The sequence below is a fragment of the Uloborus diversus genome, chromosome 9, assembly GCF_026930045.1.
Source record: "Uloborus diversus isolate 005 chromosome 9, Udiv.v.3.1, whole genome shotgun sequence".
In the NCBI taxonomy this organism is placed as follows: Eukaryota; Metazoa; Arthropoda; class Arachnida; order Araneae; family Uloboridae; genus Uloborus; species Uloborus diversus.
This window is the reverse complement of record NC_072739.1, coordinates 35,782,832-35,796,400: the sequence shown is the minus strand read 5'-3', so window position 1 is coordinate 35,796,400 and position 13,569 is coordinate 35,782,832. Positions and strand designations below refer to the sequence as shown.

Genomic DNA, 13,569 nt, shown 5'->3' with positions numbered 1-13,569 from the left:
GACTGTAATCATCTATAATAGATAAGAAATATCTACTTCTTCGTTTAGTATTTACATTATTTCCCTTAGCATTTCTAACAAAGTTATTTTTACTTGTACGGTCATTCTAAATTTCATTTGATTAACTTTAATTTTCGAATTGCTATCTCTAGACTTATCAAAAACATTGAAAGCACTAACCTTGTTTTCATCGTGTGCATCCGTTCGTAGTTGCTTCAAATGACTTTCTTCCCTTATCAATTCTTCAGCAATTTTTTCAATTTTAAAATCTTGATCTTCTCAACGATAAATCAGCTGTACAATAGCTGTACGAATATTCAATTGGAAGGTGTCGAATTACTTGAAATCCACGAAATAAATCATCTAAATTATGACCGACATCAGATAATTTCTTGATCACGAGTTTAATTCTTGCCACGAAAATGCCAATTTCTTTGTTTTCTAAACGTCTCATGTTGAAAAGTTCGTCTAACAGTTGAATTATGTTTTTGGCTTAAACTGTTTCTTTAATGCTTCAAAAGCTTCTTTACCGCCTTTGCAGTCTTGTATCAAGGGTCGGAACTCTGGTTTTACTGCATAGTAAATTGTAGAAAATGCTCTATCACGCTTCAAATTGTACTCGTTTACTTCTCGAGGGTTCGCCTTCACGTCCAAAATTTCTTCCGTAACTTCTATATTATATTTCCAACGTAAAACGGTTGTCTATAACATTGCAATATATTTTTGCTCTTCAATAACTGAATGAATTCCTTATAGCAAGTTCTTAGCATCTTCTTTAGAGGATTTTTTTTTCCAGCTATTTTATTCCAGCTTCTTCCAACCCTGTGGTATTTTTTGTCGGATTCCCTCACCTTCCTAAACCTTTTCTGTTAGATGGTAAAGACAGCACATGAAATTGAAAAAATTAGAACATAAAATGATGCCATGACTGACCAGGATATTTCTTGCTGCTAAGTTAGAGAGAATAAAATTGCAAGCTTCTTCTAGATATGCCATACCTGATGCAATTTGGAATGCCATGTTGATAAATTGAGCAAATTTCAAACTTTTGCCAGGACCTTGCAAGTATTTCAACAAGCTTCCATTTTTCATCAATTTTGTTATGATATACATAGGTTCACCAATGTAAATACCATGAAATTCTATTTTAGGATGTTTTAGTTTCTTCCAAATTTTGGTTTCTGCATCGAAATCTTTACGTTCCCTTTTCCTTGTTTTAGGAGTTTTTATGGCAATAGGTGTGGTATTGTTAAGTAACTAAACTCTTCTGAAGTAGCCTTCTCCATGCTTCTGAACAAGCTTGAGGGAACCTCACTGGATTTCCCAACGGTTCCTAGTATTATATTTGTCCACCAGTTTTAGGTTTCTCCACCTGAGCACAAAGCTTTCGAAGATTCACTGGAAGACCATCTTGGTCTTTTCTAAAATGTTCAACATGATCTGGTAAAGTACTGAACGTGGCTGGGTGATCATCAAAATCTACTCCTTCTATAAAAAAACTTGTCTACAATTCAACGAATCCATTAATGTATCACCGTCTTTCAAAGAAAGAGAAAAATCGTTCTCTTTCTCGTGAGAGACATTCTCTGTCTCTCACGAGAAAAGCTCCGTGCTTGTTTTCAGGCAATAGAAGTTGTTTTTCTGCTTCAATCAACTTCATTTTTCTAAAATACCTGCTGTGTTGCATGAGGAAATCTTTCAGTATTTCTTGAAGCACTTCTATTTTGACGTGAAATCTGTCCATCTGTAAGTTGTTTAATAAGACCACCTGAAAGCGAAATGGGTGCTCCAAAAGTAGGCAGGTAAAGCAAAGATCTCCTTGTGGGTCTGCAAACTGACATATGAGATGAAGATTTGACATGTAGTACCAGTGCAAGACATTCTTTAGAGCCGTAATTTTTTAAAGAACTCATTCAAATGGATATCATGGGTTCTTAATTCCTCTGTTAATTTTTCGGACATCGACAGAAACTTGACCTACTATGTCTCCGCGAATACAAGGCATAGCAGGATGCAATACTTCAGCAATTGGAAATGATTTATTTAATATTGCACTTGGGGTACTTATTTTTTTTTCAAGGGAGAGTTTTGAAGTCAGTAAGATGGAAGCACTCTGTTGCAAAACCTATTTTCGGGATATTTTGATTGACCGGATAGATCTCGGTAGCATCAAATCCTGCTTTGATGTTAGATTCAGTCAGGGCTGCAAGCCATATCTCATCCACCAATTCTGTAAAGCTTGCTTTCTTAGTTTTGCTCCTGCAGAAAGATGTTGCAGTTCTACAAGCTTTTTGTTCCACTCAAGTTTTAGTGGTTTAAACCAACATTTATTCAAAGGCTGTAAAAGATCGATAGTCTGAGCTGGAAGCTTCTCAATTGTGATATTTTCCCGCAAAGACCTTTGTGCATAAGAGTCAGTGACGTGTGCGTTTTGTGTCCATCCTATATCAAAAGAAGTGACTTGGATGGGGGAGGGGAGACTTGGGTGCAAAATATGTTGAAACAGCTTTCGAATATTTCTGCTTATCATCCATCCATTTTCTTTTATGCCAAGTGCATATTCTTCTCAACTTTAAATGACTTCCAGGTACTTTGAAGTTTCTTACCCATGAATTAATGGTGGATACCTTTCACCACTGGCACTCACACATGCCGTTACTGTGACAAATTCTTTTCCTAAAATTGGAGTCGATTGAGCGAAAGATTTCCCTTTCCCTCCCACAGCTTTTCCTCTTGAGGGATCCAAAATCATTACTGTTTCATCCCAGATATAAATATGAGATGGAAAAAGTTCAGATCTAGATCATCAAGCTTACTTTCGAGTGAGTCGTAAAACTCATACATGATCAAATGATTTGAAATTGCTACCATATGTGACTTTTCCACTTGACAATTTGAATTTATTCTTAAATTCCATTTTGATGAGAATTTTAGCGGAATGAAATCAACAGATTATTTGGTCTCTGTAAAACAGAGGTATCTTTTTGTGAAGTAGTCGGCTCTTTCATTACCCTCAACTTCATAATGGGAGGGAACCTACTGTAGTTCTACAAAATTGAAAAGAGGATTCAAAAGCCACCTACAGTCAAAAAGGCGTTTGTAATTGGATAAATCAGACGTACTTTCTATGTTTTCAGAAATGAATTCTGCTACTACCATTTTAATTTATCCTCTTGACAGAGGAAATCCTCATTTTTCGATACATTTTAAGACGGAAAAAGAAGCAGCAGAAAGAAAACGAATTATAAGAATAAATAATTGTTATTAAGTAAAGTAAACTTATTTCCATTAAAATTATAAGAATTGTACTGATTATATTTAAAATGAGAAAATATATTCAAAAATATATATATTTCGATACAAAATATTTAAAGCGTTTTAAATTTTTACTACTAACAGCATGGTGCATATTTAAAATAAAATAATAATGAAAGGGTTTAAATCAACTAATAATTGGGAGAAAACTATAATGTAAGCATTGGCGTAACTAGCACTGTACAAATGCTCTAAATTTCAAGAAAAAAATATTGCAGTCAAAATTTTAATTTTTTATTTATCGGCATTAAAATTCCATTGGTTTGTTTCCTCTAAAAAGCAATACTTTAAGTACAGTTTTTTGTATCCAAACTTCCCCTCTCAGGAATATTTTTTGAAAGAATATCAAAAGAAAACTACATTAAAGCCTTTTCCTCCATAACTTAGAAGAAAATTGCTGAACGCTCTGAATGCAAAATTTTCTTATGTTAGAGGTGAAAAAATATTTTGCACTTAATCAGATACTTATGTAAAGAGAACAAAAAGGGACGAAACTAAAAAACGAAACTAAACGTGATTTAAAAGATGGGTATTAAAACAGATAAATATGGTAAAGGGACAAGTTTGTATCTAGCTTTGTGCCACTTGTCTTTTTTTAGAAGTTCTGTCGCAAATTTATTTGTTAAACAGTCATACAACTCCAGCTTAACTAATGAAACAGAATTAGCAAAGTTATACACATTATCAAAAAAAAAAAGGGAGAGAGGCAACCATGGAAATATCTCAAGTTATTAGTTTTTCTAAACTTCGCCGTTTTGTCGAATTACGATTTTTACTGTCTTAAAAAAGGTATTAATAATAATTAGTGATTAGAAATATGTTACACGAACGTCTATTCACTGCACTGTTTATTGTTCCTGTTTCTGGATTAATTTAAACTTTTTGGGATAAGTCTAAGATAATAAGTCTTAGAGGGTACATTTAATTCAAAATACGCCACTGGATATAAGTTCATATATCTATATTAGGGAAGGGGGGAACTGTAATATAAGCTCACATCTGTATTTGGGGAAACTTTAGTAACTCTCAAAATTCCAGTTAATCGTGAGATAGAACAAATAATTAACTTTTCTCCCATATTAGTCTACTTAATAAAATTAACGAGAAAAAAACTGTTTCAAATGTAAAGAATGTCGCGATCCTTTGATGACATAACTTTCATCAGAATTGTATTTATACAAACAAAGCAAGTTTCCTACATCTTTGAGTTGAATGACTCACCTATTTTTAGTCACATTTTTGCGAGGGTGGTACGCTTCTTGAATCCTCGGTTAGTTCGCCATCATTTGGATCACTTTCTGAGCGTCGATCTCAACTTTGTACTCTCGTAGCTCTGCTAGTTTAGAGGATCCCGAATCCTAGAATTATCTGTCCGATTTTTTTTAACAACCAAACGCGGTCGCAATGTCGCGCCAGTTTAATATTACGCAGATTCTCTTCAGTCGGTCGCAAACATAGTTGCTCTCACTTCGTAGGCATCTTTACCATGCAAAAAAAAAAAAAAAAAACACTAATCCGTTCTTTGGTTCATCGACAATCATGACTCATTATCTGCTTGTATCGTGATTGGCTCAACTTTTCCACATGACTCCACACAGCAGCAGCAACAACAACAGTCTTGTTTGTCTGAGCTGAGATCTGAGCTACGACTTTGACAATGCTTCGGGTAATAGGCAGATTTTCGCGGTAAAATAATGTTTGAACTTTCAAACAATTTTGTACCGCTAAAATTGATAGTTTGGAGCTTTTTCACTTCTTCAAACTACCGATTCAATTTTCTCCAGTCGGGGCAAATCTTGAAACTGGAGCCCCAACTCATTTTCCCTAACGTTTTTACAGTTACGGACAGCAGCGGATTTTAGGAGGGCAGAGGCAGAGGGGCTCCCAAAACAATAAATTAATTTAACTATTTCATTTATTATTTTTAATTGAAATTTCAAAAACTTTTTTTTAACAGTTATTTAAAAAGAACTCAAACACTGTGTTTTGAATAAATAAAAACATTTTTGCTTGCTAAAGAAGTAATACTGGAATCAGAGGCCAGAACGGTAAAATACATTTATTTTACTGGCATGGGGGGCAGTGCCGTTGCACTCCCCCCCCCCCCCAGGACTTTATACATGGTAACAACACACCTTTCAAATCTTTAAAAAAAGATCATGATTTTTTTTTTCTTTTTTTTTTTTGAACAGTTCAGAAGTAAAAATGAAGATAATAGCGACTGTCCTCCTCTAATGGGGAGGGGGAGGGGGGCACCGTACACTGTATTACAAAGAGTAAAGCTGTCACTGGCTTGCTGAAATGTGTTGAAAACGGCTACTTTAAATTGAAAACCATTCGGGCAAAATATCGGCTGAACAAACTATGTAATCAGCTGCAATACTTAAAATATTCACAATTGTTTCAACAAATTAGAAACTGAAACAAAGATTTAAGAAAAAAAAAACAGATTTACCTATGAACTGAACAAGCTATAGGTTAAAGCACCCGCTTTGTTGAAAGCCCCCAACTCCAAAAATTTCATCATTTGTTCTTTTTTTTTTTAAAAAAAAAAGAAGAAAAGTACTTGAAAAAATAAATTTCATTTCAAAATGCTTGAAAATTTGGAAGTGCAGCCACAAACGATAAATTTAAAATTTTATAACAAATAGAAGGGGCTAGGGGGATAAATATCGAATGTGTCAAATTGAGCTCCTTGCCACATCCTACATCAAAAATGTAAAAATCATGGTTCTCTCATTTCTGTAACATACTGCTTGAGATAAATTTTTGTGACTCACATGTTTCATATATTGCTGCTTTCCAAATGCAGTAGTTTTGGAAATTCTTTTATATTGCTTTGCGTCTACTGCATATTGTTAGTCTGTTCAGCCGGAGGGGGGGGGGGAGGCGCACTACTTCATTTTTTTTTTCGCCTTTGCAGTGCTTGCAATTGAAAAAAAAAGTTTTTGTTATGAGAAATCAAGTGGTTTTTTTTCTCTTTTGAACTGGAAAGGGCAAATGAAGTGCCTTTAATAATTTGAATTGTTCTTGAGTCCTTGAACTGGATCAGATGAGCCTTTTAAATTCCTAAGCAAAGTGTGATTCAATTTTATTTTTTATCAAATCTGGAAACTATGAATTGTCCAAATCGCATTGAGCAAAAAAGGTGGGAGAGACATCCAAGGCGCCTAGGTTCGAGGGCGCATGGACGTAAACTGAGGGCGCATTTTTTTTGGGGGGGGGGAGGTAAAGATCCCCTTATTGATTATAATCTTCTGCGAATTTTTATGGAAAACTTCATATGCTTCGAACAAAAAATAAATAAAATGGGGGAACAAACAATGTGCCCATGTTCGAGGGCGCAAGAACACAAAGGTCAGAAGGCGCTCATTCAAGGCGTTTTATTGTTGAAACATGCGGGTTACTCGATCATCAACTATTATTTATATGAGGATGTTAAAGCTCAATTGGTGAAAATCTCTCATATGATTGAGGAGAATGGATGTCATACTTGAAATCAGCGCACCTAATCAAATAGAAGTCACTCATTACCATACAAATCACTTTTTCATGACCTGAATTTTTCAAGCCTGTGTAATTTTAGACTATAAACGCTTTCTATTTTCTAACTGTTGCCAAAATCAATCGTCTTTTTACTTAGCACCGTTATCGATTATTGCCATGGTTGAAGACCAAAATCCTAAGAACGCAATAAATTTCATGCTCGCTCCAGAGAAGCCTTGATTCAAAATTTTCATTATGGTTACTATTAATAGTGCTGTTGTAAGGCAACGAATTTTTATAACAACGGGTTTTATATTAAAGTCATTTAATGGGGGAAATTACATGAAATTTACTGTTTTCTATAATAATTTTTTTAATGTAAGTTTTCTAGAAATAAATTATAGCCTATGTTTCTTCCTGATAACGTACCTGTCTATGGTAAAAAAATGGTTAAAATCAGTCTAATAGTTTCAAAGCTTACCCCGTACATACATACTTACAGAAGTAGCCGTTTATGTATATAGATTTAAAATATACTTCTATTTTACTTGAAAGTTAATTTAGTCCTGAATTTTTGTTCCTTTTTTCACAATTTATTTAGTTATTTTTATTGCAGCTTCAGGTGAAAGCAGTGGCATAGCGAGAAATTTTTCATGGGGAGGGGGGTATATGAAAATTTTCAAAATTGTAGGGCAAAGAGCGCAATTTTAGACCCTTGTATATTCATGTTCATGCATAATTTTGAATCTCTTGGGAGTAGGGGTATCTATACTGGCTGTAGGTACTTAAAAAAATTTCTTTCATCACCTTTAGCCGCTTATGATTTATACCTTGATTTATACCTTTTACCATTTACTTAAGGTTGCAATTTACCATTTCAGTCCCCAGGAGATAGTCACTTTTCCTTAAGAATTGTCATTTGCATGGATTACGTCAATTTGTTTCAAATTTTGATTTTAGCTTTTCCTATGTTTCAATTTTGTTCGCAAAAATTACAAAATTTGTACAAATGTAAGATTTTGCAAAAAGCAATAAAATGATTGAAGAAATTTTTTAAAGAAAATTTAAGATTTCAAAGCACTATGTGGTCAAAATATTGATTGAAAGTGGTTGTGTTTTCTGTTCCCAAATGGGAACATTTTTTTGTGAATTTTTTTAGTAACCTAATTATTTGTTTAGACTTGTCATATTTTCTGAAATGATGCATAACAGTATGAATTTATTTTAAGTGTTCTTAATTTTTAAAGTACGTTTAACCTTTATCTTGAAATTAAAGTCAAATTTACTGAATTTCTGAACTTAGAATTTGTCTAAGTTTTTTTGTATCTGCTTTTAAAGAAAAAGATGTAAGAAATATTTTATTGGCGTTATTTAGTAGCCAGAGGGCATATATTTTATTTCAACTTAACAAAATGTTTCCAATTATTATTTCTTGTGAGTTATTTTCATAAGAACCGACACGTTCCCATTTGGGAACATCGGCGTTTAGAGTATAGTATTTGAGGGGGATTTTAGTCAATCGCGGAATTTGAGTGTGATTCCTCTTTATTTCAAATATTTTGTTGTGGAAGATCTGTTTTGTGTTGAATATGCGTGCTCGGTTCTTTCATTCACGAACATACATTTTTTATCAATCAGCTTGCCTTTCACAGCACTATTCTATTGTAAATATAACCTTCACACCCGCCTTCATGCATTCTCTCTATTATAAGTAAATCGCGTTTTCGGGGTTGAAATTCTTGTTTTCTACCCTACTCACTTTCTATGAATTGTATGTGTTTCACACTTTTAAAATGTATCTCGTGACTGACGGGTAGATAAAGATAAGGGCCTTTTATGAACTTTGACCAGTCTCATTTCATCATTTCATTTCATTACTCGGCTCACGTGCGTTCTGTTTCTTTTAGCGAGTCTCATACGTACCAATGATTTTGTTTTTAGACTCAGAATAATGTAGTTTTAATCCATTTAGTGTTTTTAAACTATCATTCCGTATAAACAGCAATCTAGAGATGCCTCGCAAGTTTTTAACGTTAGAAGCTGCGTTAGATTATTTCCACAGCTTATTCAACAGCGAACTTGATGACGAACACGAGCATGATCTTTGTATTTTGCTGCCTGATAAACATGCGAGTCTGAGTGATGAAGAACACATAAACGATGAAGCCTTAAATGAAGTTTATCCTAAAGATGTCTGCGGCCATGTTGACTTGATGCTTAGTGATGAAGATACAGGTTCAAACAGTTCAGATGATCAGCTTCACAATTCAGGATATCAAAAGGGAAACACAACCTCATGCTCGACTCCAGAAGCAAAGAAGCGGAAACAAGAACCCTATCCCAGGTGGAAAAAATATGCTAAGTTAGAAGAAAATCTTCCGGGAAAAAAACTCGAAAAATTGACTGGAAAATTCCCCGAGCTTCAGGCAATGGATCTCCTGCAGTTATTTTTCAAAATACTTCCTCTGGATTATATGCAACATCTAGCTGATATCATATTAACTTTCAGTGAAGGTGTCAAGCGGACCTGAACCTAAATCACATCTTCCTGTTCTGAATTTAAAAACAGATAACCATTATCTTATCCCCTTCACTCAGAGACGTTGTTCAGTTTGTCAGAAGAATGTGCGAAAATGGGCATTGAATGTGAAACGAGACTCCGCTCATCTTGCTTCCCCCAATACCATGGACAATAAGGAAGAAAAAGTGTCATTCAGAAGAGAAAAGTATAATAGTATGTAAAATAAACAAAAATATTCATATTTTTTCATCCATTTCGAAGTAATAAAGTTTCGAGATCAATCCTCCCGTTTACTTCATTCCAAACGCCGATGTTCCCAAATGGGAACATCCTGAAATTCCTATTTAAAAAATTTTTTTTCGCCAAAACATGTTTAGGTTAGCTATACTAGAGGTAAATTGAGACATTTAAGCAAAAAATTAAGAGTAAAAATTAAAAATTTGAATTACGGCCTTTAAAAGGTTAAATTTATTGTTTCATATTTATTCTTCCACATATAAATTAAAATTTCTAAACTAACTATCATTAGTTGGCAGGTTTTTCAAGTTGTTTCAAGTGCCAAAACAGATGAATGACAAGTCATCTGTTCCTTCTTAATTACATTGAAAATGCATAAGTAGAATAAGTTTGAAGGCTGTAACGAGTTGACTACTTTTTTGCGAGAATTTCACCAATATCGACTATTTTGGAGAGAGATTTTTATGTTTTTCTGAGCACTTAGAAAAATTAAATCATTTACAAAAACAAATTTCTTGAATGCGTAAATTTTATTTTGGCTTTTTTGGAGTTCAAAACAATGAAAAGTTGAGTATAAACATCGGAAAAAAATTAAGTTTTTAATTGCTTGATTTGAAAATTAAATTGTAAAACTTGCCCTTTCCTTCTGAAAAACTAAGATATTTATTTATACAATCTCAGTATTAAAATACGTGATACAATTAAAAACATTTTAATCATGGACATTTTCAAATGGTTTAATGAAAGGTCAAAAGATTTTTTATTTATGTAATTGCCTTTTCTTATTATTACTTTAATCCAAGCTTATCTTCAATGGAAATTTGTAGAATTAAATTTGTTTCTTCCTGGATCTTTTTGAAGGATAAAATGGTAAGACAAATTTTGTACTCATGATTACTTTAAAAATCAAATTGTGCAGCGCGTAGCTGACCAACTGATATTTATCGTCTGACTTCAAAATAATAATAAAAGAGCATGTGTTGGTCTAAATGCATAGCAACTCCTAGGGGATTGCAGGACACTGCCAATGTTGGTAATTAGACAGGTTTGTATTACATTGGAGACCTCAGTTTTGTTACTTTGCTATTTGTTGTCTCTTAAAACAAACACTAATATTTTAACTTAATTCACTAGGCAATGCTGATATTAACTTCAGAGAATATTTGTTTTCTATGTATTCTAGGGGCTGTTCTGGGATGTATTGTTGCTATATTTTATCTGCAGTATAGAACAAATATTTTTGAATGCTATTCACAAAATCTAATAATATTTACTTATGGTTTTTGCTAAAACTTATTATAATCAAAATTGTTTTTCTATTCCATTTTGGTATACAGTAGAGTGCCGGTTATCCAAGTTAATGGGGACCAAGTTTACTTTACATAATCAAATAAATAAATAAATAAAATGTTTGGTATTTATCATTGATTAGGCAGATGAAGTATAAAGTTCTATTCAATTTGTATTATTTTGAGACTTATACTACTTTTGAGGTACACTTCTAATAGTTGTATAAAAATGTGGAATTACGAGGGCAAGTTCAAGCGATGAACAAGGTTAAGTTCATGTGAAGAAGTCATGTTGTTGCACACCCCCGTTAGACAGCAGTCCTAGACCAGGTTCATGATATAGTACATCCTCAAAAAGTCCAGCAAGGTTAAAGGATAGTCAGCTAAATCCTCTTTCAAGATCCCCAAGCACACGAGAATATGTTCTGGTGAAGCCTGCTCAGAAGAACAGTTGGAACAAATTTCAAAGCTCTTGCAACGCTTGAAAAGTTTCATTGATTTAAGGTGACCACTTCAAAGGCGAACAAGAATAGTTTGATCCTGTCTATTAAAACATAGAGCCAGGGATCCTCCAGGATAAAAACATTGATACCAATGGTGCTCTGGGGAGGGGGGCAATCTAAGTGATCTTATTCTTGTGTTTTATTTTTGAGAAAATCTCCAAAAAGGTGAGGGGTGCTGACAACACAGAATGCTCACAAGCACCATCCTTGGCCAAAGTGTCCAATCTCATTTCTCTCGAGATCAACATGGGAAGAGATCCACTGCAGATGAATCTGATGGGATATGTAAAGCTGTTTCAACTTATTGAATATTGATACTTCCAATATTATCCCTCACCCTTTGCCAGTTAGACATGCTGTATTGTATTTCCACTATCAGACAGAAGCCAAATTTTGTTTCCAGGGGGAAGAGACAGAAGAGAACCAAGGCTTCATCAATAGCTATTAGCTCACTAGCCGAAATACTGAGCTGTAGTCGGGGTTTCTCTTATGCTTTCTTAAGTCCTGATTCTGCATTTAGATATAAATTCCACTGCCCGATCCATTATATTCATCTCTACTGCCATCGGTATAAACCCGAACGGCATCAATTGGAATCTCTCCAATTCTCTTAAGAGCTATTTGCCTTAGAGAGGCAGGAAGATCCTTTCTTTTATTCACAAGTACTGCCGTGTCCAAATGGAAGAAGACTGATTCAAGACAATCTGTTGGGTCAGTTGATGTGGTTCCACAGCACTGTCGACTAGATTAAAAAAGACCATTTGGCTGAAGGGACTGCATCTCCTGAGTATTTGATTATTACGTCAGTTTTTGAAATAGGAAGATGTGCGGTTTTGAGAACCTAAACCGCTGAGTTTGTTGTAGGGGAGAGTCGGGTAAGTTGGAGACCCTAAGACTTTTTACATTTCTAAGACAGAACTAACTACATTTGAAAAAATATTTTTGTACTAATATCTTCGTACAACTATTGCCTAATGACAGTTTATTTCCCTGCCATGTAAACAATTTATATTTTTGTTAATCTTGCTTTTTTACTCCCATCACAAAGTATCCATCTTACCCGATGGTGCGGGTAAGATGGATACCAGTGGAGGGTAAGATGGCGATTACGTAGTTGATTCCATTTGACAAAATAAAATAAACTCGTTATGTCAAGTATAAGAACTATATTTTATTTTATGCCCAAAATTATGAATTTCCAAAAAATTATGAACAAAAATCACATATCCAAGACTTCTTTTTTGCTTCGGAATTTGACAGTCCAGTACAAGCCGCATGAGCCCACTTGTGGCATTTTGCACAATTGAACCACAGTTCATTTTTTCCGAAGTCATCACATATGATGCATACTTCATCGACTTCTTCATCTGAGTTATCATCTTCGTCCATGTAATGTATGGATACGGAGGAATCTGATGAATAGTCAAAATAAGTTTTTGAGCATTTTTTCTTCTCTACGACCTTAGTTTTATTCTCTACGACCTTAGTTTTTTTCTTTCCTTTTTTTGCTTCTCTTCTTTCCTTTTGCTTCTTCCTTTCTAATAAATATTCTTTTACAGGCGAACTTGTGGCATGTAGCGATGGAGCTTTAGTCCTTTGTTTCTTTACCTTTAGGGGAGCTAAAGGGAGTACCAGGATATCGGGGGCATTAGATGGACCAGCAACAGGTTGGATATCGGAGGCATTAGAAGGACCAGCAATAGGTTGGGTTTCGGCATCATGAATTTCGGAACTAGATGTGGCATAAGCCGCTGTTGTCACAGCAGGTTCAAATTCTTCAGCTGAGAAAATTTGTGAATTGAGGGGAACAATCCCCGCTGCTTCAAATCCTTTCACTGCGTTATTTAGCGTAGCCGCTTTGGCATACGCTTTGTGAAAGAGGCTAGGTACATTCTTCACAGCAACAGTTTGGCCAGGATTCATAGTTAAAAAATCATTGCACACATTACTGTAGGCAGTTTTCAAAGGACCGAAGAAACTGACGTCCAAAGGCTGCATCCGGTGGGTTGTGTGCGGGGGAAAACCAAGGAGAGTGATAAAGTTGTCCCTGCAAAAATTTACTGCTTCTAGGGTTATGTGTGATGCGTGATTGTCCATCAACAGCAGAATCTGATTGTCAGCTGAAGGTCCTACATTTTTTTTAAAATGGCTCAGCCATTCCAAAAATATTTTGGCATTTATAAAGCTGGAGTCTGGATTGCAGGCAGCTTGGGATCCA

At 34.6% G+C, this 13,569-nt stretch overlaps 1 protein-coding gene across 1 annotated transcript in view; it reads left to right on the top strand.

Annotated features, from left to right (window-relative positions):
- LOC129230156 (serine-rich adhesin for platelets-like) overlaps positions 1-13,569 on the top strand; it is a 51,574-nt gene that overhangs the window by 10,667 nt on the left and 27,338 nt on the right. The gene's annotated exons all lie outside the window — the stretch shown is intronic.